Here is a 24,700-nt window from a genome sequence, read left to right on the forward strand (position 1 = left end):
AGGGAAAATCTTAGAAACAGTGATTAAGAGTGCAATCCAGGGATATTTAGGTAGGTATGCATTTTGAATAACATACAATGTGGAACAGATTGCTTTCATGACTAGTTGAGGCTGACAGTTTGAATAAATTCAAAAGTCATCTTCAATCATCACTACCCTGGTTAACACTCTTCCAGACCTGAAGCTTATGTGTGTTTATCACCTCTAATCTGATGTTAAATATTCACTTTTGATCCTTAGCTATGCTCCCCCATGCCTGACAAGTTACCAAGTTACCATAGAGGGTACGTTACCATCCCTGCCCCGAGGAGGCAGATCTCTACTATCTAATAGTTATAAACAACTTTTAACTATTAGTAAACTTCTATTAGTTTGATTCTCAAACATTTACAATCCAACTCCAAAACAACTTTAAATATAACTGTATAAATAAAATTATTGTATAAATAAAACACTTTTTTTTTTATATATAAATCTTAAACTTCAAAACGTAAAACTCCAACACAAAACAAACTCCAAGAACTCTAAACTTCAAAAACTATTTACACTGAACCTCCCTTCCTTCTCAAGCCAATGGCAACTGCGAAGGCCAGGAAGGCCTTATATTTTTCAATATCATGGCTATATGAATCAGTGCCCAATTTATGTTTCAGACTAATCCTCAAATCCTGATATAACAAACATTACCTCATGACATGCTGAGTGTTCTGTACTTCGCATCTACAGAGAATATTTCTCTATCCCCATCTCCACCATCCTCCTCAAGTCGTGCCCTGTCACCGGTGCTGTAGCAAACATACCTAATGTTGGCAATCTGTTATTCTCTAATAAAGTGCCAGCCCTAGGAACAAACTCCAAAGTGACCCGACCCATAGCAGAACTGTCCCACCCATCTTGCTATATACTTATTATATCATTCTGGAACCTTTTTCTTTCATCCTTTAAATCTTGTCATATTGTCTCCTTATATTTGGACATGATCTTATTCCGAAAAGTTCCAAACAGATGTTATTCTTCATTGCATATTCTAGTGTCTTTTTTGCTATAACTAGATCTATTGGCTCTTTACTAGCAATAATTTGGAGTACATTGTTTGAGACGAGACAATTTGCAGGCCTTCGTCACTGCAAGAAGGGCAGACAGGAGACTCCTTCGAACATGTCCAGTGACGATCCTATAAATTCAAAGGTCAACTGGATAGTTACCTATATCAGGAGGGAAGCAAATAATTTGTATTTTCTTATCTACTCATGGTTTTTTTTTTTTTTTTTTTTTTGGCCAGTGCAGCAGAAGCCTCTGACTTCTTTGCATTCTATTACTATTGCTATTATTATATTAATGGATATGTATGCAGATGGATGGCAGTTACATTCAACAACACCTCCATACCCGATGCAGAAAGAAAATTATTATTATTATTATTATTATTATTATTATTATTAGCTGTATCTTAAAGTTGTGCTCCTCAGATAGCAATCCACCACAAAGATGTGAAGTGGCATTGAAATCTAATCCAACAGTGATGTAATAAAATCTAAGCACCTTACACATCTTTTCTAAATAATCAGTGTGTGAGTCTGCAGAATCATAAAATTGGTAGTACAGGGCCACAAAATTACAATACCATGCTTTCCTACATGGAATTGTAATTTCCATTCCTTTACAGCAATTAGCATTAGCATAATCACATAGAGATATAACATCTTTGTGATGACTGTTTTTATTAGGTTATTATTTGATTATCTCCAGCATGTATGACTCTTGTAACTGCCAGGATACCCATGTACTTTGCCACCCCACTCTATGGGGTTCTTGTATGAGGGCTAGATTTATATCATTCTCCATCACATTGTATAACTGTAATGACATACTTTTTTTTGTGTGCAATATAAAGTTGTTTTTTCATTCAGCTAACTTGCCATCTGAGATTTTCTAAAGCTTAAAGTGATTGGGACAGTTCTATCACGTTATAATTTGCAGAATATACTGCAGTCAGTAAAATTGCCCTTCACTGACTGCCAAAGGGTATAGAAATTGCCCTTCATTCAATGAAGGGCAATTTCTATATGAATGTACAGTGAACACAGACTTCAAGTAGTCTTACAAATTTTGTGCCATGTCCATAACCCAAACGCTTAAAACATTGAGTGACTGTAAATATTTCTGTCACTTAGTGTTGACCCATCTCTCCCCCCCCCCAAGCAGAACCTCTAATTTCTACAATTGAAATACATGATTCCATATTTCTTACCTTATTAACTGGGTTCTGGCTGCTGAAAGAATTGTTATTCCTCTTAGTGCTGGTGTCGAAGCAACTCCCATGAGCGTGAATTTTAAAAATTAGCAAGAAATAATTCAAAATTATTCATTTTTTTGATGCCACCTTTATTTTAAGATTTTTTTTTTAAACACAACTATGAGAAATCCATTTTTTATATTAAATTATAATATTATATTTTTAATAGCAAAATGCAAATTGAAAAACCTGTGTGCAATTGGATGCCAGGCTGTCGGTCACACAAGTGCTGCTGCATAAAAATTCAATTGCATATCAACAGTGTGACTCCAAATGAAACTTAAATGTCACAAGCCAGAGAATGTTACCAACTGGAGGAAAGTGTCTATCAATAAAGCTAGCTCACTGTCATTAATTTTATGTTAAAGATGCCACTGAACATGTGTGTATAATTAGGAATACTGTAATCTGATTCTGCATTTTTCCTGTTTGCATGATAATTAAGAGATTTCTGGAATTTTCATGCTATTAGCAGTTTCAGCTGCGTGGATGGAGTAGATGAAGTGCAAGAAGTAGCATTAGTAGAGGCATATGATGCAAGAAAGCAAGCTTATGCAGCATCAGCAAAAAAACGAAACAAAAAACTTCCACTTCACCCCTCCATTTGTTCGAAATACCTGTCCAGCTGAGCCTTAAATTTATTTTGGCTATCAACTTCGACAACAAGGGAGAGAAGTCTGTTCCACCAACCAACTACCCGCTGGCTAAAGGCAAATTTCCGCACATCTATCCTACATCTGTCTTTCCTCAATTTGAATTTATGCCCTCTCAGGTGATTATTCTGAGCAAGTGGAAGAATCCCATCAGCATTGAGCATGTGCAAACCATTCAAGGCTTTATACACCTCTATCAGATCACCTCGCCGGTGCCTAGTCTCCAGACACTGTAATTTGCAAAACTTAAGCCTTTCTTCGTAAGAGCAACCCTTTGTTCCATTCACTAATCTTGTTGCCCTTCTCTGTACTTGTTCCATCAGCTCTACATCCTTCTTGAAATGAGGCCTACAGACCTGTATACAGTATTCAACGTGTGGCCTGACCATTGCCTTATACAAGGGAATAATCACCTCCTTATCCCCTGCTAGAAAAATTATTGTATATCATTGATAAGACACCATGAGCTACTCTTGCAGCCCATCTGCACTGCTCAGAGAACTTCATATCTGCCTGCACAATTACCCCCAGGTCCTTTTCATTCTCTACCACTGTCAGTGTAGTACCACACAGTTGATACGTTGCTCTGGGGTTGCTGTTTCCCATATGTAGTACTTTACATTTGTCAATGTTAAACTTCATTTGCCACCTCTCAGCCCATCTGCTCAACCTTTCCAGATCCTGTTGCAGCAGCATAGCGTGAGTAGTGTCCTTAACAACCCTGCCAACCTTTGTATCATCTGCAAACTTGGACATTAAACTTGATATACCATCATCAATATTATTTATAAATACAGAAAACAATAAGGGACCCAACACCGAACCCTGAGGGACTCCACTAATAACATTAGTCCACGATGAGCAGTGTCCATTGATTACCACTCTCTGTCTTCTCCCCCTCAACCACTCCTTTATCCATAGTAGCAGTTTGTCTCTAATGCCAAATGCCAAACTGCTCCAATTTGTGCAGCAGTCTTCCATGTGCAACAGTATCAAAAGCCTTTCTAAGATCCAAGTATATAATATCAAAGTTATTCCCTGCATCCAGTTCTTTTGTGACTGCATCATAGTATCCAATCAAATTGGTCAGGCAAGACTTCCCCTTAAAACCATGCTGTGTCAGAGCTATAACTGAAGTCTTGTCTAGATGATCCTGCAGTGCTTCTTTAACCAGTGCCTCCATTAATTTTCTTGGAACAGAAGTTAAACTCACAGGTCTATAATTACCTGTGTCAGCCTTTGATCCTCCTTTGTTAATTTTTGGTCACATTTGCACATCTCCAGTCTATGGATACCTCTACTGAGTCCAAGGAAGCTCTCATAATTATGGCTAAGAGTTTGCTGCCTCCTTTAATATAACTGGATAGATACCATCCACCCCAGGTGCCTTTTTTGTGTTTATCTTCAACAATTTCTCCTCCACTTTACTCTCAGTTATTACAAGATTATCTAGCTTACTGCCAGAGTTGGATACACCTCTGGCATTCCCCTCGCTGAATAACTCCTCATGTGTGAATGTCGATGCAAAATATTCATTTAGTTTGTTAGCTACCTGAGCAGGATCATCAACAGTTGAACCATCGATATCAAGTGGACCATCTGATTCGTCCCCTTCCTTCTAGAGTTTACATAAGTAAAGAACTCTTTGTTGTTTTTCTTTGCATCCCTTGCCAAAGGTTTCTCGTAATCTGCCTTTGCCTGCCTAACCTCCTTTGTAACTTGGTTACAGATCAACTTATATCTATCATAGGCTTCTGTGTCACGTGTTAATTTATATGTATCCGATGCATTTTTCTTCCCTGTCATATGTCTCATTAGTTCATCTGACATCCATTTAGGCCTAAATCTTGAACAATATTTCTTGTTGGTATGTAAAGCCTAGTAGCTTCCAAGATAAGTTCTTTGAATGCTTCCCATTTTGAATTTGCTGTTGGTAACATCATCAGTTGGTCCCACTGTATAGAATTTAAATACTGTCTCGGACCATCATAGTCGCCTTTACGAAAGCAATAACCCTTCCCTTTACCCCTGATGGTAATTACCTCTTTGAGTAAATCCCACTTCAGCACACTGTGATCACTGCTACCTAGTGGTTCCTTTATCTGCAGATTCTTAATGCATGAAGAATCACTACTGATAATCAAATCAAGAGTATTACTCCCTCTAGTTGCCTCCCGAACATGTTGATGTAGAAAACATTCATCCAATAAATCCACAAAAGCCTTGCTAATGTGTGAGTGACCAACCCACAAATTCCAGTAAATATAGCTGGGAAATTAAAATCCCCTATTAAAAGACTCTCTGATTTACTGGACGACTGTATTTCCCTATATAGTTTCTTATTATTCTCATCAGAGTCATTAGGCCTATAGAACACTCCTACTGTCAATTTTGATCTCCCATTGCTTATACCACACCAAACTGACTCGACACTGCACTGTCCAGCGATGTCAACTGGATTTACTTCCTTGGATTTTATGTGTTTCTTAACTAATAGCATAACCTCTCCCTGTCTATCCTTTCTGTAGACGTTGTACTCCCCAAATTCCAGTTCTGCATTCCTTATATCTGTGTGACACAACATCTCTGATATTCCAACAATATCCGCCTTTGATGCTTTGAGCAATACCTCAAATTCATCAGATTTATTTACCAAACTCCTAGCATTGGTGTACACGCAAGTATACATGCACCTGTTCCTATTCTTAGCTACCCTAACACAACCCATGTGTTTACTTGTACCGCAATGACTCCCAGCAGTCTCTGTAATAACCTGCATCTTGTTTTCCAGGCTTCTGCTCATTCCAATAGAAGCAGTGCAAGAATCACTTTCATTTCTGTCAATGGCTACTCTTAATCTATTAGTCCTTGTATCTCCCAAGCTAGCAGTTTTCCGACCCACCTAACACTGCCTCGATAGCATCAGCAAATATTCTTGCACCCTTTCTATTTAAGTGTATCCCAACCCATCCCATCCCATCCCTGTAGAAGCAGTCTCTCCTGTTAACAAGTACAGACCAGGCTGAAAAAAATTCTGCCCCTTGAGCCTTGCACAATCTTTCCAGGGCCGAATTGATCGACAAGGCTCTCATCATATACTCCCTCCTATTGTGTCTGGGCAGAATTGCAGACACTTTCAAATTCAACCCTAATTCATGGCTTGTTTTTAACAGTGACCTGTACTTGTTAAGTAATTCTGCCGGTCTCCTACTCTTAATATTATTAGTGCCAACGTGTACAACTATATCACCTTTTCTGCCCTTAAAAGATGATATCTTCTCTACAACGTCATCAACCTTTGCCCCTGTCAGACATACCCTGGTCCTGTTCCACCTATCCTTTTTACAAAGCATGTTTCCCGTTTCTCTGACAATAGTCACCAACAAGTACTAGTTCCTGTGGGACCAGCGCATTCTGCCTTGGGGGTTGCCGCTGTGTTGCGTGATGACCAAGTGCAAGCTCTGGCATTGATGTGGGCAGCTGAGAGCTTGATGGGCCCCTCAATTTAGATCCTTCGAGGGCATCCAGCCTGTCCTTCAAGCTCTCAGATAGGCCCATAACAACGCTGAGTTGTTGCCTGATTTCGTTACACTCCTTGCATCGCGCACACACACAAAGACATCTCCCATGGCAATATCATGTCCCGTACTCGATTGCTCCACAAACATCATGCAATCAGTGCATTTTAAAAGGCTGTGATTCAGAGGGCAACTGGCCCCCTCAGTTCTCCTCTGAGCCACAGCCCTCCCATTAGCTTTAGCCTTTTGCTTTGCTGCTCTGGTCTGAGTCATGATTTCGATTTAATTTCAATACAAAATTGTAACCCTAAACTTGTATCCCAACACAGTTATAATGCTATATATATTTTTCAGTATCAAGTGTTATCTACGAGTTCCGTTTATATAACTTCCGTATCAAGTTATGTATTAATTAATTATGTTACGTTTGTAATCTAATTTGTTATATGCATTTAGTTAAAATACAATTTAATTGACAACGAAGTTTAACAAAATTAATAGATTTTACTGATTAATTGACAATATTATATTATATACTATACTAATGCTATCTAGTTCGGGATATAACGTATCGTATAACAATGGCGGCAAGTTACGAACGGTAAATATACGGACACTTAAGTATTAATTAACTTCCGTGCTCAAATATTGTGTAGTGTCTCATCTGCCCTGCACATCTGGATCAGGGTTAATAGCCAAATATGTATTTCATCATTAACTCTTTCTCTAATATAACCATAAGGTTTTAAGTCCTTACAACATATCTCTTCCATAAATTCTTTTCTACACATCTCTTTATCTATATCATAATTCCAAGCTCTTGTATTTTAGAACACCTCTTAATCAAAGTCATCATCACTCTGCCTCCATAACAGTTCTCCTGTCTCTAATAGTTTTGATGTTCCTAACTTTTACATCCTTTGACATTGGTTATACCAATGTTAACACTTGTGCCTTTACTTCCTTGCTTATCCTGGAACAGCCACTTATAGACTTAATCAGAATTACTTTAAAGGGTCTTTCCTTATTAATTACGTTCTTTTTCACAACAGTTACAAATGTTTTTCCCCAATAATGCTTTAAATTGTCTGTTCTTTCTTTTAGTGCTGTCTTTTCAAGAAACACTTCTGCAACCTTGGTTTCCAAAGCAACTCACAGCTTTAAAATCTGATGTCATAGCTGTAGTTGGTACCCTGCCGTACACATCGAACATATAATTACCTAATTGAGATCAAAAATCTTCCAGTTTATCAAAATTGGTCATATCCACAGTGAAGTCATCCTATCTTTGTCTCTTACAAGAACTCCTGATACCAAAACTTTCCCTTACTTGGTTCGAGTTAGACAGCTCACCAGGTTTAAGCTTGTTACAAGACTTTTTAGGTATCTCCCTTAAAGACAGTCTCTTGTAAAGAGCCAGAGAACATGGACAACTTTGTTTCGATTGTTGTTCATTGCTGTGTTCTTCACAGAAGACATCACCCACAACCATAGTTGGCCTTAGTAGCCCTTGCACCAATAAATCAAACCAATAAAAACAACAATCATTAGCATTAGCATTAGTAGAGGCATTTGATGCAAGAAAGCAAGCTTATGCAGCATCAGCCAAAAAAAAAAAAAAAAAAAAACCCACTTCCACTTCACCCCTCTGTTCGTTCAAAATACCTGTCCAGCTGAGCCTTAAACTTATTTAGTCTATCAACCTCCACCACAAGGGATGGAAGTCTGTTCCACCAACCAACCACCCGCTGGCTAAAGGCAAATTTCCTCACGTCTATCCTACATCTGTCTTTCCTCAATTTGAATTTATGCCTTCTCAGGTGATTTTTCTGAGCTAGAGGAAGAATCCCATCAGCATTGAGCATGCTTAAACCATTCAAGGCTTTATACACCTCTATCAGATCACCTCGCTGGTGCCTAGTCTCCAGACACTGTAATTTGCAAAACTTAAGCCTTTCTTCGTAAGAGCATCCCTTTGTTCCATTCACTAATCTTGTTGCCCTTCTCTGTACTCGTTCCAGCAGCTCTACATCCTTCTTGAAATGAGGCCTCCAGACCTGTATACAGTACTCTAGGTGTGTCCTGACCATCGCCTTATACAATGGAATAATCACTTCCTTATCCCTGCTGGAAAAATTCCTGTATATCATTGACAATACTCCATGAGCTACTCTTGCAGCCCGTCTGCACTGCTCAGAGAACTTCATATCTGCCTGCACAACCACCCCCAAGTCCCTTTCATTCTCTACCACTGTTAGTGTAGTACCACAGAGTTGATACGTTGCTCTGGGGTTGCTGTTTCCCATGTGTAGTACTTTACATTTGTCAATGTTAAACTTCATTTGCCACCTCTCAGCCCATCTGCTCAACCTTTCCAGATCCTGTGCAGCAGCATAGTGTCAGTAGTGTCCTTGAAAACCCTGCCAACCTTTGTATCGTCTGCAAACTTGGACATTAAGCCTGATATACCATCATCAATATCATTTATAAATACAGAAAACAATAAAGGACCCAACACTGAGCCCTGAGGGACTCCACTAATAACATCAGTCCACGATGAGCAGTGTCCATTGATTACCACTCTCTGTCTTCTCCCCCTCAACCACCCCTTTATCCATAGCAGCAATTTGCCTCCAGTGTCACACTGCTCCAATTTGTGTAGCAGTCTTCCATGTGCAACAGTATCAAAAGCCTTTCTAAGATCCAAGTATATAATATCAAAGTTATTCCCTGCATCCAGTTCTTTTGTGACTGCATCATAGTATCTAATCAAGTTGGTCAGGCAAGACTTCCCCTTAACAAAACCATGCTGTGTCTGAGCTATAACTGAAGTCTTGTCTAAATGATCCTGCAGTGCTTCTTAACCAGTGCCTCCATTAATTTTCCTGGAACAGAATTTAAGCTCACAGATCTATAATTACTTGTGTCAGCCTTTGATCCTCCTTTGTGAATTGGGGTCACATTTGCACATTTCCAGTCTATGGGTACCTCCCCTGAGTCCAAGGAAGCTCTCATAATTATGGCTAAGGGTTTGCTTACTTCCTTTGCTGCCTCCTTTAATATAACTGGATAGATCCCATCCACCCTGAGTGCCTTTCTTGTGTTTATCTTCAACAATTTCTCCTCCACTTAACTCCCAGTTATTTCAAGATTCTGTAGCTTACTGCTAGAGTTGAATACACCTCTGGCATTCCCCTCGCTGAATAACTCCTTATGTGTGAATGTCGATGCAAAATATTCATTTAGTTTGTTAGCTACCTGAGCAGGATCATCAACAGTTGACCCATCAATATCAAGTGGACCAATCTGATTCATCCCCTTCCTTCTAGAGTTTACATAAGTAAGGAACTCTTTGTTGTTTTTCTTTGCATCCCTTGCCAAGGATTTCTCGTAATCTGCCTTCGCCTGCCTAACCTCCTTTGTAACTTGGTTGCATATCAACTTGTATCTATCATAGGCTTCTGTGTCATGTGTCAATTTGTATGTATCCCATGCATTTTTCTTTTCTGCCATATGCTTCATTAGTTCATCTGACATCCATTTTGGCCTAAACCTTGAACAATATTTCTTAGTTGGTATGTAAAGCCTAGTAGCTTCCAAGATAAGTTCTTTGAATGCTTCCCATTTTGAATTTGCTGTTGGTAACATCATCAGTTGGTCCCACTGTATAGAATCTAAATACTGTCTCAGTCCATCGTAGTCGCCTTTACGGAAGCAATAACCCTTCCCTTTACCCCTAATGGTAGTTACCTCTTTGAGTAAATCCCACTTCAGCACACTGTGATCACTGCCACCTAGTGGTTCATTTATCTGCAGATTCTTAATGCATGAAGAATCACTGCTGATAATCAAATCAAGAGTATTACTCCCTCTAGTTGCCTCCCGAACATGCTGATGTAGAAAACAATTATCCAATAAATCCACAAAAGCCCTGCTAGTGTGTGAGTAACCAGCCCCCAAATTCTAGTCAATATCTGGGAAATTAAAATCTCCCATTATAAGACTCTCTGATTTACTGGCCCACTCTATTTCCCTGTACAGTTCCTTATTATACTCATCAGAGTCATTAGGCCTATAGCACACTCCTACTCTCAATTTTGATCTCCCAATGTTTATGTCACACCAAACTGACTCAACGCTGCACTGTCCAGCGATGTCGACTGGCTTCACTTCCTTGGTTTTTATGTGTTTCTTAACTAATAGCATAACCCCTCCCCCCTTCCTATCCTTTCTATCCTTTCTGTAGACGTTGTACTCCCCAAATTGCAGTTCTGCATCCCTTATATCTGTGTGACACCACGTCTCTGATATCCCAACAATATCTGCCTTCGATGTTTTGAGCAATACCTCAAATTCATCAAATTTATTTACTAAACTCCTAGCATTGGTGTACACGCAAGTATCATAGTAGAGTCCCCAAGAGGATGTGACTATCAAGAACCTCTTTTTCTCCTCAGTAACAACAGCAGTATGATGTTTTTTTAACAGCCCTGATCTTGTATTAACTCAGTCAGCTGCCCGACTTTCTGCACAGTGGCATCATCCATGTCAAGTAATGTCCTCCTAATTCTCATAGGTATGGTAGGTATGTAAATAAAAAGAATAATATGCAATTAAAATATAATAACAAGGATTGTTAATGTCGAACTTTATACAAAATATACAGTGCAGTTTGCCAACACAACTTGTAAATGGTAAATAAGTTCAGAAAGTTCCTTGCCTTATGCTAAAACTAGCAAAATGGATATTTGGTTAGATTTAGAGAAAAAATAAAATAACTTGTTTCGCCAACAAATGAAATATATTCAAACAATGAACTTCTTTTTCATCTTATGCTTAGCGTAGATTAAAAAAAAAAAAAAAAAAACATTGGTAGAGAGAGAGAGAGAGAGAGAGAGAGAGAGAGAGAGAGAGAGAGAGATCATTACTAGATCTAGTTTGAAAAGAAAAATAGCCAAAAAATACATCCTCTGTTAAGAGTTTTCATAATGATATCAAAATTGAAAAGTGTATACATTGGGTACCATATTTTGAAAAGCAGATCTTTTAATAATAAAAGGTTTACTAAAAATAATACAATGGAAAAAAAATACTCTAAATAAATTTCAACTTGGGAAAGGCTTGAGCAGACTTTTAGGATAAGTTTTTCATTCAATTATTTAATATAATAATTGTTAGTGGGTCATCATTAGTTTTTAATATATTAGTCTATAAGCTATACCTGTATTAGCCATATGGTGTAAGTCGTGGGATTTTGCTGCACGTGTGCGTGCATGCACACAATCACCCTATCCCTCAGGTAGGTACCTCTCCAAGTGGCCTTTCAATTTCTCCAAGCTCTTGGCTCAACTATCCATAGAGGCAACTTCTTCTAGTAATTATCTCACTGGCTAAAAGAAAACTTCTTACAAAATCCATACTAAACCTCTTCCCTTGCAATTTGAATTTAGGGCACCTAGTTCTGGAATAATTTAATTTTGAAATTTTGCCCTCATCCATTTTACTTGCTCTTCTCACAGCATTGTAGACTTCAATCAGGTTAGTTCTAGGATTCCCCTACACAAAGAAGCTGGGGATTTTATAGAATACATTCTAATAACCTTGCTCTAGATATTAATATATAACTGTTACTCTACAATATTTACCTGTATAAAGAGCATCACATTTCTAGGATCTATACCATTCCCTTGATAAAATGCACAACACCTCTTGGTGGCCAGGATGTCAAAGCAAGTAAAAAAAGGGAGATGTCATAAGAATAATTGAACTCCCGATTGGTCAGTGAGATAGAGAGAAAACCTATCCCATCCTTTAAAGACAGATTCTTTTAGCCAGAGTTAGAAAAGGAAAATGAAAACAAAACAATAACAAAAAAAAAAAAAAAAAGCAAAAATTTTTTCTGTATAAATTTTTATTCTGTTACCGAAAATTTGCATCCATAATGCCCCTATATACCACCCCATATTTTTGTTTATTGTATTCTCTTTAAATTTTGTTATACATAGCTTCTTTAATTTTCTTTTAGTAAAAATCCCCCCCACCATAATTTCAAAATTCTTTTTATATTGAAAGCATAGGTAGTAGTTCCCATTCTGTTCATGTAAACAATCTTGAAATTATGGGGGAAGGGGAATTTTACTAAAAGAAAAATTACAGAAACTATGTATGTAAGAAAATTAAAGAGAAGACAATTAATAGAAATATGGGGAAGGATATAGAGGCATTACAGATGCAACTTTATCAGCAACAAAACATAATTTTATGATATATAAACTTTTTTTTGTTTTGTTTGTTTTCCATTTTTTTGTTTCATTTTCCATTTTTAAAATTTTTATTTATTTATTTTTTAACTTGGGCTATAAAATCCATGTACATAAATATAAGAGAACTGATCTTTAGCATTAGCATTAGTAGAGGCATATGATGCAAGAAAGCAAGCTTATTCAGCATCAGCCAAAAAAAAAAAAAACACACACACACCACTCCCATTTCACCCCTCAGTTCGTTCGAAATACCTGTCCAGTTGAGCTTTAAATTTGTTTAGGCTATCAACTTCAACAACAAGTGATGGAAGTTGGTTCCACCAACCAACCACCCGCTGGCCAAAGGCAAATTTCCGCACATCTATCCGACATCCGTCCTTCCTCAATTTGAATTTATGCCCTCTGAGGTGGTTATTCTGAGCAAGATGAAGAATCCCATTGGCATTGAGCATGCTCAAACCATTCAAAGCCTTATACACTTCTATCAGATCAGAACTTTAAAGGATAAGACAGGTTTTCTTGGTCCCGTTGTCCATTCAGGGATCAATTACTTTTATTACATCTTCTCTCAAGAGTTGGTATAAATTCCCTCTTTATACAGGTAAATGTTGTGGAGTAATAGTGTTTTTATAATTATAGTTATGTCTTACTGGAATTAATTCTTGAAGGTAATGACTCTTTAAAAGTCACTATTCGGGAATTTTTTCAGACAGTTCAAAAATCTTAGCTATTTCTTCATTAGTGAGTTAAAAAAGTGTTTATTTCAAAAACTCTCATCTCAGATTCCTTTCTGTGTTTTCCTATGCCTTTTTCTTTAAAACCAAATAACAAACATAGGCAATTATAAAATTTTCTCTCTCTCATTAAAAATCTCACAGAACCTCAGCAAATTTTAAGAATCCTGAGTGCTTTTTTATTCCATAGGGGTCTGTGGAAGTTGGGCACACTCAGAGTAGTGGAGAATAAAAGACTTGGGAGTAATTGTGCAATCAGATATGAAGTTCTCTGAGCAGTATGAACAGGATACCAGGACAGCTCATGGAGTTTTGTCAATGATACACAGGAATTTTGCCAGCAGGTATAAGGAGGTGATTATCTTGTTGTATAAGACAGTGGTTAGAGTACTGCATACAGATCTGGAGGCCTTATTTTAAGAAGGGTGTAGATCTGTTGGAACAGGTGCAGAGAAGAACAAGATTAGTGAGAGAAACAAATGGGTGCTCTTACTAGGAAATGCTTTAGTTCTGCAAATTGCAGCATCCAAAGACTAGGCACCTGAGATGTGATCTGATTGAGGTGTTTAAGGCCTTGAATGGATTGAGGGAGCTCAGTGTTGATGGAATTCTTCTTTTCAGACTACAAAGTCTGAAAAAAATTACAAAGAGGTCATATATTCAAATTCAAGAAGGATGGGTTCAGTACAGATGTGCAGAAGTTTGCCTTCAGCCTGCAGATAGTTAATTGTTGGAACAAACTTCTATCTGGTGTTGCAGAAGTGGGTAGTTTGGGTAATTCAAGGAAGAAGTAAACAAACTATTAGAGGAGAAGGACAGGTGGTATACGAAGTTTTTATTTTTTTTTGGCTGATGCTGTGTAAGGTTGCTTTCTTGCACCATTTTACACTACTAATACTATTATTAATTTAGAGAAATCAGATAAGTTTTTTTGGAAAATTTTGCCATTTTTTATTTAATTAACATACCAAATTGTGTTAATTTGGTATGTTAATTCTAGTTCATTACTAGGACTGTTAAAATAGTCCTATCATGTTTGTTATCTTATTTTTAAGTTTAGCTAAGGATTTAGTAAGTTACGACTTAATGTTCAAAGAGCCTTTGTTATTGGTAATTTTGGTGCAAATATTATATCTTACAATTATTAATTTGTATCATTGTGCGTCATAGTAGTAACTGTAGTAAATAAGTAGTTTGAAGGTTCTAATCATGTAAGTTATCATATTTTTTGGTTTTTAAGTAAGAAATTAGTAAGTCAGTAGCATTATTTAAAAATATAGTATCATAGCATTTAGTATGCAACAAAATCTGTTAAGTGTATGTTGATATGCTCTTACCTTTTAGTATGTACTGTAATTTTTTTATTTTTAAATTAAACTTAAACTAGAATTACATCTCAGACTAGTGCAGGAAAGCAAAAAAACAAAAAATAGCAGGAATATTTTGGCTTTGAAGAGAACTGTTGATGGCAGTTCTCTTGCAAATCACAGCTACATTTGTTGTGCTAATTGTGGCCTTTTTAACTGTAATGGGACATGATATGGCAGGGGTTCATGTTCTTTTGTTGCAGAGAGTGTGAGGATCTCAAGTGCAAAGTCAACCTTCTGTTGGGCTTATGAGGGCATGAGGAAAAGGGCTGATGTTTTCAAAGAAATTAAAAAGATAGATCCTTCAGACACTCGGGTGCTCAGCTCAATGCTGGAGACTACTCTTTGGTGATGCTGACACAGTGGGATCCTCCACAGCAGTGTGTACTGGTCTCACTAGTAGTATCAGTTGTTGGTTCTATTGTTAGAGAAACGGTTAATATATTTTGTAAAAAAGTATAGGTGGAATAGGACCAGGGGTATGTCTGCTTGGATCAGAAGTTAGCATTAGTATGTGGGCATAGGATGCAAGAAAGCAAGCCTATACAACATTAGCCAAAAAAAAAAAAAAAAAAACTTTCCTATTTCACCCATCGATTCACTGCAAAAGTTTGTCCACTTCTTCCTTGAATTTATTTAAGCTATCAACTTCCACAACAGATGGAAGTTTGTTCCAGCAATCAACTGGCTAAAGGCAAATTTCTGCACATTTATTTGGCAACTGTCTTTGCTCAATTTCAGTTTATGCCATCTCAGGTTTGTAATCTGCACAAGACAATCCCTTCAGCATTGAGCCTGCTCAAACCATTCAAGGCCTTATACACCTCAATCAAATCACCTCATAGGTGCCTAGTCTCCACATGCTGCAATTTTCAGAACTTAAGTCTTTCTTCATAAGAGCACCACTTTGTTCCCCTCACCAGTCTTGTTGCTCTTCTCTACTCATTCTAGCAATTGCACTTCCTTCCTAAAATGAGGCTTCCAGACCTGTGTGCAGCTCAAGGTGTGGCCTGATCATTGCCTTATACAAGGGGAGTTGATGTAGAGAAGCTGTAATCTTTTAAATGAACATGATATTGTTGTACATGTTTAAACTAATGATATTAAGAATATCATTAGTTTAAACATATAATGATAATCAAGTGCAGGGAAATGTTGAGAAAATGTTGCGAGTCAGAATTAGATTTGAAATTGTTTTGCAATTCTGCCCAGACAATAGAAGAGTGCAGAGTCATGCCGAAGATTTGAGGCGAATGAGGCTCTTGCCCCAGGTTAAACACAGAAAGTGGTGCCAAAAAGAAAGATTAAATAATTGCCAACGTTGCCATCATTAACAGTAGGGCGCAATTTTTCATTCTTGCCTCAGGTACTAAAATGGCTCGGCACGGCCCTGGAAGAGTTTAAAGGATGAGACCCCCTTATGAAAAGAGACTTTTCATAAGGATGGGATACACTTAAATAGAATGGCTGCAAGAATATGTTAAGGAAGTGTTAGGTGGGTTCGAAAACTGCTATCTTGGGGGAGGATTAGTTTATTATTGTGTGTGTACACTACTAATATCAACACTAATTTGTCGATCTCATATTGTTGATTTAAAAACCGACATAACATCATTTATGCAAAAATTTGTGGAGCATCTCGATCTGCAGATTCAATAATGGCAAATGAATGGATTGACTGTGTTTGGGCAGAAATCAGGAAAGATTTCAATGACGAAGACATCTATAGCAGTTGTGCTACTGCAACAGGATCTAGAAAACTTGGGCAGATGGGCTGAGAAGTGGCAACATTGACAAATGCAAAATACTGTATATGGGTAGAAGTAACCCCAGAGGAACGTACCAACTGCGTGGAGAATGAAAAAGACCTGGGGTAATTGTGTAGTCAGATATGAAGTTCTCTGAGCAGTGCAGATGGGTTTCCAGAGCAGGTCATGGAGTTTTGTCAATGATATCCTAAATTTTTCTAGCAGAGATGAGGTGATTATCCCTTTGTATAAGGCAGTGGTCAGGCCACCCCTTGAGTACTGCATACAGGTCTGGAGGCATCATTTTAGGAAGGATGTAGAGTTGCTAGAACGAGTACAGAGAAGGGCAACAAGATTGGTAAGGGGAACAAAGTGGTGCTCTTACCAAGAAAGGCTTAAGTTCTGCAAATTGCAGCGGCTGGAGACTAGGCACCTGCGAGGTGATCTGATTGAGGTGTATAAGGCTTTGAATGGGTTGATCACACTGAATTCTGATGCGATTCTTCTGCTTGCTCAGATTAGGAACCTGAGGGGGGGGCATAAATTCAAATTGAGGAAAGACAGTTGTAGAATAGATGTGCCGAAATTTCCCTTTAGCTAGCGGGTAGTTAATTGTTCGAATAAACCGGCAATAAGCTGTTGTTGTGGATGTTGATAGCTTAAATAAATTCAAGGAGGAACTGGAAAAACTTATAGAGCTAATGGTTGTGTGAAATTTATTTTTTTGGCTGATGCTACATAAGCTGCTTACTTTCTTGCATCACATGCCTCTACTACTACTAGAACACTGACGAAATAGAACTTTTTTATAATTTGACACCTGACAATACATTTAAATTCAAAGGGTGCTCATATGTGCAAATATGACAGAAACTGATTAAAAAAAAAAACTGTTTGTTATCGGAAAATCGTTAAAACCTCGGTGTTTAAAAAACATAAGGAAACTTTCTGTGGATTACGCTGCAAACAAGAAAGCTGAGATGACTTCGGATATGTTTCGGCAATACATAAATGATTGGAATAAAGAGCTATTCAAAAAGAAGAAAAATATTTTACTGTTAGTTCATAACTGTCCCGCACATCCCCAGATTCAAAATTTGTCCAACATTAAGGTAGTGTTTCTGTCACCCAATGCGACATCAATTTTACAACCAATGGACTTAGGTGTAATCAAGAGTTTGAAAAGATTTTATAAAAGCTTGATTGTAAGTTTCTGTTCTCAGAGAGAACAGAAACTTACCGAGTCTATATAGTTATTGGATGCTATAAATTTATTGACTGATGCATTTAACAACACATCATTTGAGAACCATATTGAATTGTTTCAAGAAATTGAAATTAAATTCAAATGAAATTTCAATTGTAGATGAAGAAGATGGAAATGAAGAAAACAACTTACCATTATCCGAATGGTTGCTACACAACAACGTTGTAGGTTTTAATACAGATAACATCGATGAATTTGTATGAGCGGATGGCAACTTATTAACTAGTAGTCTTCCTACAGAGAGTGATATCGTAGATGCTGTGCTCAACAAAGACAACAATGACAATGTTAGACTATGATTGTGATAATGATATGATGATAATTGAAAGTGAAGCAGAATCAGTGCCGACAGTCTCACGAGCTCAAGGGGCAATGGACACATTAGTCAATTTTTTTTGAAGGAACTGAGGCAAATAATGAGACTCTTAATGCACTGTGTGTTTTAAGGGGGAACTTAAGAAATATCAAAGTGAAATCTTTAAAACAAGCATCAATTTTAAGATTCATAAATAAAGACTAATTGAAATTGTGTTTATTATTAAATAGTATTGTTTTTAATTACAGAGAAATAAATTGTGTATAGTATTAAGAGTATGGTTTTAAAATTACCAACAAATAAATTGTGTTTAATATTAAGTGTATTGTAGTTTATATAAGCATATTAATACAAATAATGTGTAGGTATATACTTATTATTTTTTTTCTCTCAAATATTTCTTTTGTTTTTTGAATGTATCATTTTATCAAGTTATTAAGAATTTAATAAAATAGGAGGTAGATTTAACTTATCACTAATATGAAGTGTTCATTGTATAACGGCGCCAAGGGTTTCCCATGTCTGCTATCACTGATACAGTGAGTAACGGTTATAACGAGGCAATTTTGTCAGTCCCTTGATGCTTGTTATAAGCAAGTTCAACTGTATTTTCATGTTCACTTGAAATACTGACACAGCTGTTCAACTTTGTCTTTATTCTTTCTATTGTAGTCAGTTTGTGGTTGGCAGATAATGTATTTAATATTTTCTTTTTGTTCAAGTAAAATTAAAATGTAAGAGAAAACTTAGTAGTTTCTTCCTGTACAAATAAAATTAAAATGTAAAAGAAATCTGTTTAACAGGTGGTGTTAAAGTCATTATTGGTTAAATGTTATTAGATTAATTTTTTTTTAATATAAAAACCACAAACACGAGAGGTAATAGACCTATGGTACTTAGCGTGCTTGGGTTGGAGGTTGAGAAGACGAAAGAAGATATTTGTTGACATTAGACTTGAACTTCTGTAGACTATAATTTTCAGGAAATACTTGTGAAGGAAGGTTGTTCCAGAAAACTGCAATTGAATGAATAAATGAGGAAGATGAAAAGTTGGTTCTGTGAGTTTGAAGTTGGACAGTAAATGGATGTTGGCTGGTAGCAACATGTGTTTGGATTGTTTTGAAAGAGAGAGAGAGTGAGAGTGGGAATTATAGAAGCTAATTCAGAAGAACAGTGCTCATGGAAGTATCTGTAGAAAAGGCATGCAGCAGAAACAGTACGTCTATGAGAAAGCAAGTGGAGAGACTCTGTTAAAGAGGAGTCATTAATTAACCTAATTGCACCACCCCAGATGTGGGAACAATATTCCATGACAGGGCGGATTTGCGATTTATACAGAATGAGCAGCTGTTTGGAAGAAAAGTAACGCTGAGAGCGAAAGAGAAAACCAAGTTTTTTAGATGCAGAGGAAGCAATATTTGTAATGTGTTTGTGCCAAGAGAAGTCATTGTAATCCCCAAAAGAGATATATCATTTTGCCTAGAAATCGGAGTGTCACCAAAGATAAGCATAGGAGCAGAAAAATCCTTTTTGCGAGATAGAAGACAAGACTGAGTTTTAGAAGGATCGAAATCAACTAAGTTGTCTTTGCCCCACTGGAGAATTACGTGGAGATACCCATTTAAGGAATTGGTAGCTGATTAAGCAGGGCAAGGTTTTTCAAAATGGAAAGTGGAATGCAATGTGCCATCATCTGCAAAACTATGGATAGGATTTCCAGTCAATGGAAGAAGGTCATTAATATACAAGAGGAAAAGAGTGGGGGAAAGAACTGAACCTTGGGGGACACTGGCATTAGTGGAGAAGTTAGAAGACAGAGCCATCTACCATCACCCTCAGTGAGCGATCAGAGAGAAAACTGGGTAACCAATTACAAAAAACAGTTGGCAAACAATAAGATGGAAGCTTGTTTAGAAGACCTTTATGCCAAACACGATCAAAAGCCTTTGAGATGTCAAGAGAAACTGCTTGTGTTTTACCAAACTTTTCCATTGAATCTGTCCATATATGGGTAATATAAACCAGAATATCACCAAGGGATTGACGCTGACGGAATCCATACTGGTGAACGTTGATCAGATGGAAGGTTTCTACGTAGTTTAAGAGTTGGTGGTTAATTAATTTGTCCATTACTTTAGAAAGAGTAGAAGTAATTGCAATGGGACGATAATTGGATGGGAGGGACTTGTCACCCTTTTTAGAAACTGGCTGGATATGAGCAAGTTTCCAAGAAAAAGGGAAAAACACCTTTGGAATAAGAAAGGGAAAAAAGGTGGCAAAGAACAGGAGTAAGTTCAAGAACACAGGTTTTGAGAACAAGTGGGGAAATACCATCAGGACCTGGAGCTTTCTTAGCATCGAGATTCATCAAAATCCTTCTGACATACTTTGGACGGAAGACCACAGGAGGCATTGTATGGAGCACGTTGGGAATGGTGGGAGGTGTTTTACCAAGATCATTAATACATGAGTTGGAAGAAAATGGGATGCTAGCAGGTCCGCTTTATCCTTGGCTGAAGTGACAACAGAACCATCTGGTTTTGACAGAGGTGGGAGCAGAGAAGGGCAAAAGTTGCGGCCAATAGCTTTGGCAAGAGACCAAAATGCTCGACTACCATTAGGGCAAGAAGCAAGTTTTCTATTCTTAGCCTGTTCAAAATCTAGTTTGGACTGATTAATGATTGCTTTACAATTGTTGCTAGCTTTGGTGGAGGTGGAAAATGAAACTGAAGAATTGGAAACAAGCCACTTGCAATATGCAATGTTCTTCTCTTGAACAGCCTTAGCACATTTGTTGGAAAACCGAGGTTTAGATAAAGGACGAGATTTTAAAGTGGAGTGTGGAATAAAGGATTCCATTCCTACAAGAATAATTTCACTGACATGATCTGAGCAAACATTGACATCAGAAGTTTTGAAACAGTAATACGACAAGGAAAAGAAGAAAAGAAATCTCACAGGTCATCCCATTTTGCATTCTTGTAATGCTAAAGAATACGAGGTTCGGAATAGCCATGAGATAAAAGGCTCCATTGGAGAAGAGACAGTCACCAAGTTGTAATCTGAGGTCCCCAAAGTACCACTCACTTTGACCGTGTACTTAGAAAGGTTGTTTGTGAGAAAAAGATCAAGCGTGTTGGCTATATGGTTGGGATTGTCTAGTATCATTGTAGGTAAATGAACAATTGGTGCAAGGTCATTAGAAATTGCAAAAGCCTCAGCATCTCGACCAGTTGGGTCGGTGTGACTAGAAAACGGAAGCCAGCTGGAGTTGTGAACATTAAAATCACCAAGGAAAATTACCTCAGTGTTAGGAAAGTTGGACTGGAGAAAGTCAAGTTGCAAAGCGAGAAAGTCAAAGAGCTCCGAGTGATTAGTGGAGTTGGGAGAATGGTAGAGACAACAGATGAATTTTACACAATGAGTTAGAGTTTTTAAGCCAGAGAAGATCGAAAGGAGGAGATTTGAAATTACCAAGTCTCTGACAGGGAATATCGGAACGGACATATGCACAAACACCACCTTTGAGGCAAAATGAATCGTACAGCGAATAATTTTGGCAACTGAGATGAGCAGTAGTTGAATCAACTGATAACTGAGATTCGGTCAGAAAAAGTACATCGGGTTTGGTAGATGGACATCATTGGGATTAGAATCGAGACCACGTATATTTGTGAAATGAACTAGGAAGTGTTTGGCAAATTTAGATCTTTTCGCAGGTAAACCTATTCTATTAGTTTGACAATTCATGGTGTATTCAATAGTATGGAAAGTGGGGGGGGGGACATGCTGTATGAAGTAATGAAATTTTTTGCTATGGCGTACACATGGTAAGAATATACCCAGATCCTTGACATAACATGGCCTCGACAATGCCACCCCACATTCACACTACTCGGACTCCCTACAATCACTATCTGGCAGAGTAGAGGTAGCAAGATTATACACTAGCTGATCCGGAAGCCTCCTAAAGAGTTACCAATAGGTTTGGTCCGGTGTACTAACTAGTGGCTGGCCTGCAAACACTGTTTTAGAGCTGTTCCCTTGAAATGTAAGGAAGATTGGATTTCGCCATGATGTCCATCATAACCTCAAAAGTCATCAGTCATACTGCATGATGGAAGAGATGGGGAAGGGTTGACTGGAACTTAGCTCTGGAGACTAAACATGGGTTCCACCACTTCAAGCCTCCTAATTAAATTGTTAATGAAAATTTTTTAGTTTATAAAAGGTAAACTAAACAGAATTAATAGCTATAAACAAAATGGTGTGTTAATTTATAAAAGTAATAAGAAACACCTTAAAGCATGAATATAAATACACCCCTGCTTTGCTTAACATGAACAGGGTTTATCCTTGAGTTCAAGTAGGTTTATTGAAATTCAGTGTTGTGGAAAAGGACAGCAAGGAAGATTTCTTGCTTGAATTGGTGGCATTTTATTGATATTTGGGGCTGCTTTTGATCTGGGCTTCAGGTTTAATTATTAATAGATGAAAAAAAAAAAAAAAAAAAACTGATACCAAATTGTTGCCATCTGTTGTAGTGGAAGTTGATAGTTAAAATAAATACAAGAAAGAACTGGACAAACGTTTGAAGCAAATGGAATTGGGTAAGGTTTATTTTTTTAGCTGATGCTGTTTAAGATTGCTTTAATGCATCATATGCCTCTGCTAATGCTAATTTGTCTGTTTTCTTATCTCTTTTTTTTTTTTTGCTGGTGTAGCCAAAGCTTGTGGTTTCTTTATGCTGTATAGTTCAAACTGAGACTAATACCCTGTCTGCCAATCTATAGTATATGCAGCCATTTATGGGCATTATTTGCAAAATAAGCGAGGTGCTCCATCCTGCATAAAATTAAGAATTTCAATGTTATCCAACAGTGAAATAATTGGACACACACACACACTATTCAGCATATCAAGAAACCACTGCGTGAAGGTGGACCCTCTTCTCATATGCAGTTGCAACCATCCTGAGTAAAGATCATCATAATCATTATCAGCTGTTTTCAATTCAATCCACAATTTCAATTTTCAGGATGAAGGCCTTTCCAGCAACTTTCCTGTTCCTTATGTTTTGTGCAATGGCCATCCATTTACTGACCCTGCCCATCTCTGTTTTGGTCTTCCAGGTTTTCTTTTAGCTCCTCGTGGGTACCATTTGTTATTTTCTTAGTTCATCTGTCTTCGAGTTATGTCTTGCCCAAATCAATTTCAGTTCTTTAGTTTTGATAAGAATGTCCTTTACTTGAGTTTGCTGCCTAATCCATGTATTTTTTTTCTTATCCAACAGTCTGATTCCTAATATAATTTGTTCCATTCTTCGCTGTGTAGTTTCAGCTTCTTTTCGATTCTTTTGGTGAGTGCCCAAGTTTCACTTCCATAAGTGATATTGGGGAGTATACATTGGGCTATTTTACTTTTCTGACAAATTGGGATATTGCTCCTCAGCATGTGATTATATTTCCTGAATGCTATCCATCTGAAATTTATTCTGCTCTTGACTTCCAGCCATTTATCATTATTACAGCTAATGACTTGTCCAAGATCCACTTTTTCAATTTCTCCTCCTTCAATCATTATGTTCCTTTTTGGGGCATACTTGTTCATCCTTACTTTTGTTTTAGCCATATTCATCTTTAGCCCAAAATCTTTACTAACTCTGCATAACCGATTAAGATTTTCCTCTAATTCTTTGGGATCGTGGCTTATGACCACAATGTCATCTGCAAATCGTAAACGGTTTATGTACTCTCCATTCACGTTGACTCCTTTCTGCGACCAGTCTAATCTTCTGAAAGCTTCCTCAAGGGCAGCAGTAAACAACTTCGGAGATATTGTGTCTCCTTGTTGAACTCCTTTCTCAATTTTAAATTTCCTACTGTCTTTGTTTAGTTTAATAAAGGAGGTAGCGTTCTCATATATTTTCTTCAGTCACCTTATATGGGATGTCTATGTCTTGTCTTTCCAGTGCCCGAAACATTGCCTTATGCTGTATGGAGTCAGATACCTTTTTATAATCCACAAATGCTAGGCATAATGGTGTTTTGTATTCATTTGCTTTCTTCATTAGCCGTGATATTACATGAAGGTGATGAATAGTTGAGAATCCTGTCCTAAAGCCAGTTTGCTTTTTCAGTTGATTCTCATCAAAAAATCTTTCTAATCTGATAGTAATGACCCTTGTGAACAACTTGTAGATGTGGGGCAACAAGCTAATTGGTCTATAATTTTCAATTTCATTTATCTCCTTTTTCTTACTCAGCAAAATTATGATTGCATTATTCCACTCCTTGGGCATCGCACCTTTCCTAATTTATTTTGTGAAAAGTGTTGCCAGTTTTTGTGTCATGTCTTTTTCCTAATTTTAACAACTCTACAGTAACTTCATCTTCACCTGGGGCTTTCTGATTCTTCATTTTCTTCAATGCATGTGCTACCTCATGAAGGATATTCGGTATGTTGTATGTGTTGCTAATTTGTGATTTTCTCCACTGCTGGTGTCATTCACTTGCTCCTTATATAATATTTTATAGTA

This window comes from Mastigoproctus giganteus, chromosome 13 (assembly GCF_048544385.1).
Source record: "Mastigoproctus giganteus isolate SK-2022 chromosome 13, ASM4854438v1, whole genome shotgun sequence".
Classification (NCBI taxonomy): Eukaryota; Metazoa; Arthropoda; class Arachnida; order Uropygi; family Thelyphonidae; genus Mastigoproctus; species Mastigoproctus giganteus.